At 41.8% G+C, this 6,444-nt stretch overlaps 1 long non-coding RNA gene across 3 annotated transcripts; it reads left to right on the top strand.

Annotated features, from left to right (window-relative positions):
- Nucleotides 1–582: 582 nt before the first annotated feature.
- LOC119368751 lies at nt 583–6,403 on the top strand. 3 transcript variants are annotated; one of them, XR_005176731.1, is made up of 8 exons: nt 583–714; nt 1,754–1,856; nt 2,635–2,744; nt 2,819–3,013; nt 3,964–4,131; nt 4,235–4,342; nt 5,319–5,421; nt 6,301–6,403. It is a non-coding gene; the product is annotated as an uncharacterized LOC119368751 (long non-coding RNA). The 3 variants fall into 3 exon arrangements; XR_005176729.1 differs by having other exon boundaries at nt 2,635–3,013; XR_005176730.1 differs by having other exon boundaries at nt 1,754–1,993; nt 2,635–3,013.
- Nucleotides 6,404–6,444: the final 41 nt, after the last annotated feature.

The following is a 6,444-nucleotide window of genomic DNA, read 5'->3' as shown; positions in this document are numbered from 1 at the left end:
GCTGAAGGGGCTCACCATCGAGACCACCAGACACTCTGTACAGAGTGTGATGATCTGGGCTCCCATGAACGCCTCCTTCGCTACAATTACCTAGGTGAGTCACTTGTCTCAGCTTTCTCCTCTGTCTACTCCGGGAACTAGCTTTTGAGCTATTTTAATACTTTGCTCTTTTCTGCCCATCAAGTCGATTCTATAGCGCTTGTGGTCTGTGGCGGTGGTCAGTGTGGCTTTGTGCCATGTTCATACTATTGATGTGTTTAGGCGACCACCTGGCTGGTGCCAAATATTATTCACTTCAGTTCCACGACGACCACCTGGCTGTGCACCATGGGATGCTATTTGATCCAATTGGCTACGCCTTTGGCTGGGGCATGTTCAACATGGATGATATTAGAGGGGTGGCCCTTACGGCGTCGGAATCTTTGCTGGTGGTGATCGATAGATTTGTCCTTGCCGGAGCATCAAGGTGAGTACATGTCCATTTGATACATACCTGACTTGGCTGTTTGAATATTACATGGAAGAATAAGGGAAGGAAAAACATAACCTAGAAGTCATGGTTGTTACAGGCTGTGGGAACTAGATACGTTGAAGGGGTGCCATGTGGAGTCGTTTGTCAAGCTGAAGGGGCTCGACATCGATGCCATCCAGGAATATATACACGGTGTGATGATCTGGGCTCCCATGATTGCCTCCTCGGCTACAACTACTTAGGTGAGTCCATGTCTCTTCTTTCTCCTTTGTCTACTCTCAGAGCTAGCTTTTGAACTATGGACATACTTTGCTCTGCGCTGGCCATCGCGCCGATGATATAGCAGGTTGTGTTCGGTGGTGGTTGCGTGGTCAGTGGGCTATGTTGCAATGTTTGTACTATCCAGGCTTAGTGATTTGCTCTGTGTTAATGATCATGACATTAGTATGTGGATGGTTAGGCTGGCTGTCATAGTTATCATCTTCATCTATGCTAGAATTCGGAAATAACTACTGTTTACTTAGTGTTGCCAAGTAATCTTAGATGTCTCAACACGCTATTTGTCCCATGTTTAGAAGTTATGTAAGATGTGTAATGAACTGGATAAATTCATTCTATGCTATTGTTTTATAGCAATCATTTTGGGATTCTAGGTGTTGAAGTATGGATTACTTCAAGGCTTGTACCTGATCAGCATCTGCTGGACTGGCATTTAGCATCAACCTGGTTCGTGTGGTTCCGTCCTAAGAATGAGCTGCCAAACATGCAAATGGTTGGTCGTGAGGAGCACGCACATTATATATTGTCTTTATAATTTCCTATGGTACTTGAGCAACTCTAAAATTCTCATTTTTATCTTTATACTGTATTTTTTTGTGGTACTTGAGCAACTCTAAAATTCTCATTTTAATCACAATAACCTTAGTACACTATCCCTCGATCGAGTCCTTCTCTAGCATGACATGTGATGGTGCAAGTACTCTGTTAGTTGTTTCTATTTTGCGAGAAAAGTGGATATCCGCTGATTTATGACTCATGATTTCAAAATGAAGTTTGCTTTGTCTTTTTGGCATGCTTGTACACTCTACTATGTTCTCATGGCAGGCAAAATGTCATGTTTATATTATTCCCATATCGTTTAGTTTTTTTCCTGATAACATCGTAGTCACTTGCCATGAGTAGATTGTGCACTCCTTTTTTTTACAGAACTTGTGTGCTCTTTCTTGTGCATCATGTGCCTTTGCTCTACTTGCCTGACCTGCCAAATATTATTCACTTCAGCTGGACAACGATCACCTGACTGGTGCACCACGAGATGCTATTTGATCCAATTGACTGCACCTTTGGCTTGGGCGTATTCAACATGGACGACATCACCACTTAGGTGAGTCGTTGGTTTCTCCTTCCTACTATGGCCGTACGGTGCTCTGTTCTAGCCACTGAGCAGATGATCCAGTACTTATGGCCTGTGGCGGTGGATATAATCATGATCTATGTTGTTATCGACATGTTGAGGCTTAGGTAACTTGCTCTCTTTTAATGGTCATGATTATTTCCTGCAATTGAGGTGCAAGGCCAATTTTGTAGTAGTTTTCATGTGGATATGGTAGTTGATAACTCATGTTTGGTGGGCTTTGTGTGCTATCCATAGTAATGCAAACATTAAATGCACATCCTTTACTAGGTGGTTAGAGATTTATGTACCACTAGCCTTCAGTGTACGCATACTTAGCTCAATTGTCGATTGCCTAAGAATTAGAATAATCAAAGCAATCATCTCAGAGAGGTGATTTTTTTGTTCAACCACGACCTACTTCTCACCTTTTTGAATCCTTGCTGTTTCTGTTGTGAAACTTAGGGATAGGATGTGAATTCATGACTCTGAGATGCTAAGAATCAAGAAAATGGATGTCAAGTTTCGACGATGATATTGGTTGCTCCCATGGCTTTTACATATATTCCTTGGCCTTTTGCATATATTTTTCTTGTTGTTTGGTGTTGGTACTATAGAGGTTGATGATGATGATGTGTTGTTCTGGTGTTGTGGATCAGTGCTGGCTAGTGCTTGATGGGTTCTTGTTTCGCTGGCTGGCAGCTCTTAGTTTGTTTTGTATTCAAATGTTGTTTGTCTCTTTGAAACTCGAGGCCCCACTCCTCTGCAGGGCACTAAAGGAGAGGTGCATCGATGACCTATGACCATTCAGGCTCAAGATCTTGTTGAAGATGGATGGCATGGTGAACCCAAAGACCATCATAACTGGCGATGCAAGCAGTAACAGAAGCTGACATGTCTTTGATTAAATTCATCAACTTAGTTTGTTTAGTTTTGTTGTTTCAATATTACAGGAGAGCATAGGCTAAGAAAGAGATTTACCTAGAAGTCATTGTTGTTACAAGATGATGGAACTTGATACGCTCTAGGGGTGCCATGTGGAGTCGGTTGTCAAGCCGAATGGTCTCGACATCGACACAATCCAACACTCTATACATGGTGTGATGATCTGGGCTCCCATGACTGCGTCCCCGAGCAGAACGAGTTAGGTGAGTCCATGTCTCTCCTTTCTCCTGTACGTACTCTGGAAACTAGCTTTTGGAGCTATGGTCATATTTTGAACAATTATGGTCAGTGGTGGTTGGTGGTCAGTCGGCTATGGTGCTACGTTCGTACTGTTCAGGCTGTGGTGATTTGGTCTGTGTTAACGATCATGACATCGGTTTGTGGATGGTTAGGCTGGATGACATTGTTAGCATCTCTCTTTATGCCAGAATTTTGAAATTGCTTCTGTTTACTTATTCTTGCTAAGTGATCTTAGATGTCTCAACTATGCTATCCGGCCCATGTTTTCAAGTTATATAAGATATGTGTAATGGACTAGATATGATATTCTATGCTACTGTTTGATAGCAATCAATTTGGGATTCTAGGTGCCGAGGTACGGATTACTTCTAGGCTTGTACCTAATCAACATTTGCTTGACTAGAGTTCAGCATAAACCTTGTTTGTGTGGTTTCGTCCTAAGAATGAGCTGCCAAAGATGCAAATGGGGACAATATGTATTGTTTTTATAAGTTCATGCAGTACTTGGGCAACTTTGAAATTCTCATTTTGAACACAGTAACTAGTTGCACTATCCCTCCATCGAGTTTGTCTCTATCATGACATGTGATGGCACAATTACTTGGTTATTTGTTTTCTTTTCGTGAGTAAAGTGGATATCCGTTGATTTACCACTCATTGTTTCGAAATGAAGATTGCTTTGTCATTTTGGCATGTTTGTATATTGTACTATGTTCTCATGGCAGGCAAAAGGCCCTGTTTATATTATTCCCAAATTTTTCATGTTTTTTTCTTCTAGAGCAGGCTAGTTGTAGTTGTGTGCTGCAAATAAATTATGTACCCTTTTGTAATAGAACTCATGTACTCTTCCTGTGCTTCATGTGCCTTTGCTCAACTTGCCTATTTTTGACCTGCCAAACGTTGTTCACTTCAGTTCCACGACGACCACCTGGCTGGTGCACCGCTGGATGCTATTTGATCCAATTGGCTACGCCTTTGGCTGGGGCATGTTCAACATGGATGACATCAGATGGGGAAGCCCTTACGGTGTCGGAGTCTTCCCTCGTGATGATAGATAGATTTTCCCTTGCCGAGCATCAAGGTGAGTACATGTCCATTTGAGACAGACCTGATTCAGTTGTTTGAATATTACACGAGAGCATATGGGAAGGAAAAACATAACCTGGATGTCATGGTTGTTTTAGGCTGGGGGAACTGGATACGCTCAAGCTGGAGGGCCTCGACATCGAGACCATCCAGCAATCTATATACAGTGTGATGATCTGGGCGCCCATGACTGCGTCCATACTCAGGTGAGTCCCTGTCACTCCTTTCTCTTTTGTTTCCTCTGGATGACATACTTCTGAGCTATGGCCATACTTTGCTCTCCTCTGGCCATCGAGCAGGTGATATAGCGGCTTGTGTTCTGTGGTGGTTGATGGTCAGTGGGCTATGTTGCAATGTTTGTACTATCCAAGCTTAGTGATTTGCTCTGTGTTAATGATCATGGCATTAGTTTGTGGATGGTTAGGCTGGCTGTCATAGTTATCATCTTCGTCCATGCTAGAATTTGGAAATCACTACTGTTTACTTAGTATTGCCAAGTAATCTTAGATGTCTCAACATGCTATTTGGCCCATGTTTAGAAGTTATGTAAGATGTGTAATGAACTGGATAAATTCATTTTATGATACTGTTTTATAGCAATCATTTTGGGATTCTAGGTGTTGAAGTATGCATTAGGCTTGTACCTGATCAGCATCTACTGGACTGGTGTTTAGCATCAACCTGGTTTGTGTGGTTCCGTCCTAAGAATGAGCTGCAAAACATGCAAATGGTTGGTCGTGAGGAGCACGGACAATATATATTGTTTTTATAATTTCTTGCGGTACTTTCGCAACTCTAAAATTCTCATTTACACAATAACCTAATTACACTATCCCTTGATCGAGTCCTTCTCTAGCATGACATGTGATGATACAAGTACTCCGATATTTGTTTCTGTTTTGCAAGAAAAGTGGATATCCGCTGATTATCCACTCATGGTTTCAAAATGAAGATTGCTTTGTCTTTTTGGCATGCTTGTACATTGTACTATGTTCTCATGGCAGGCAAAAGGTCATGTTTATATTATTCCCATACCGATTCAGTTTTTTTCCTAGAACAACGTAGTCACTTGCTAGGAGTAGATTGTGTACTCCTTTTTAACAGAACTTGTGCTCTTCTTGTGCTTAATGTGCCTTTGCTCTAATTGCTTATTACTGACCTGCCAAATATTATTCACTTCAGCTGGACTGTGATCACCTGGCTGGTGCATCACGGGATGCTATTTGATCCAATCGACTGCACCTTTGGCTTGGGCATACTCAACATGGACGACATCACCACTTAGGTGAGTCGCTGGTTTCTCCTTCCTACTATGGCTGTACCGTGCTATGTTTTGGCTAGTGTGCCGATGATCTAGTCCGTGTGGTATGTGGTGGTGGACAGAATCATGATCATGATATATGTTGTTACTATTGACATGTTGAGGCTCAGGTAACTTGCTCTCTATTAATGGTCATGATTCTGTCCTGCAACTGAGGTGCAAGGCCGATTTTGTGTGCTTTTGCCCTGCTGTTTCTTCTCACTGTACATCTCTTAGATGATGATTTTTATTTTGTTGGATATCATATGGACATATCTAGTAGTTTTCATATGGATATGGTAGTTGATAACTCCTGTTTTGTGGGCTTTGTGTGCAATCCATAGTACTGCGTACATTAAATGCACATCTTTTACTAGTTAAATAAGTATGGCAGATTTAACTCAATTCTCGATTGCCTAAGAATTAGTATAATCAAAGCAATCATCTCAGCCATGTTTGCATTAGTTGTGATGAAGAAATGGTCAAGTTTGAAAAGGAAGCTGACATTTTGGCTGCTCAAGTAGGTTTTTGATAAATCAAATTTGTCCTTTTCTCTTTTGCCATGTCCGGTTCGTCTCATGGTAAATCTTGACATGTTAAAAAGAAGGGCACCTGCTTATTTCTCGTATTTATAGTTGATCACATTTAGATTGCCATGATTGCTGAGACGAGACAACTTGTGCTACAACTATCGAGTTTAAAAAGTCTGGTGTTTTCTCCAGTCTGAAGTTTTAGTGCTCTCGCATCGCATCTGTTGATAGATTTATAGTTTTGTTTTGTGTGGTTGATGTTGATCTTTTTCTCTATGTTTGGTCCATAGCCAGATTGACCTATGGTTTTTACACATGCCATGTTATAATGCAGGCGTCTTATGAGCGGCACAAGAAAGCTTTTGAGCTTAGGCACATGAAACGAGTGCCAAAGAATCCGGTCGTCCGGTGAGGAGGTGTGTGTGTGCTGGAGTAGAGGTTGGAGGTGTGAGACGACCTTCCCTGGCATCCTTGCGTC

The sequence above is a fragment of the Triticum dicoccoides genome, chromosome 2B (genome assembly GCF_002162155.2).
Source record: "Triticum dicoccoides isolate Atlit2015 ecotype Zavitan chromosome 2B, WEW_v2.0, whole genome shotgun sequence".
In the NCBI taxonomy this organism is placed as follows: domain Eukaryota; kingdom Viridiplantae; phylum Streptophyta; class Magnoliopsida; order Poales; family Poaceae; genus Triticum; species Triticum dicoccoides.
The sequence above is the reverse complement of the archived record's forward strand: the minus strand, read 5'-3'. Positions and strand labels throughout refer to the sequence as shown.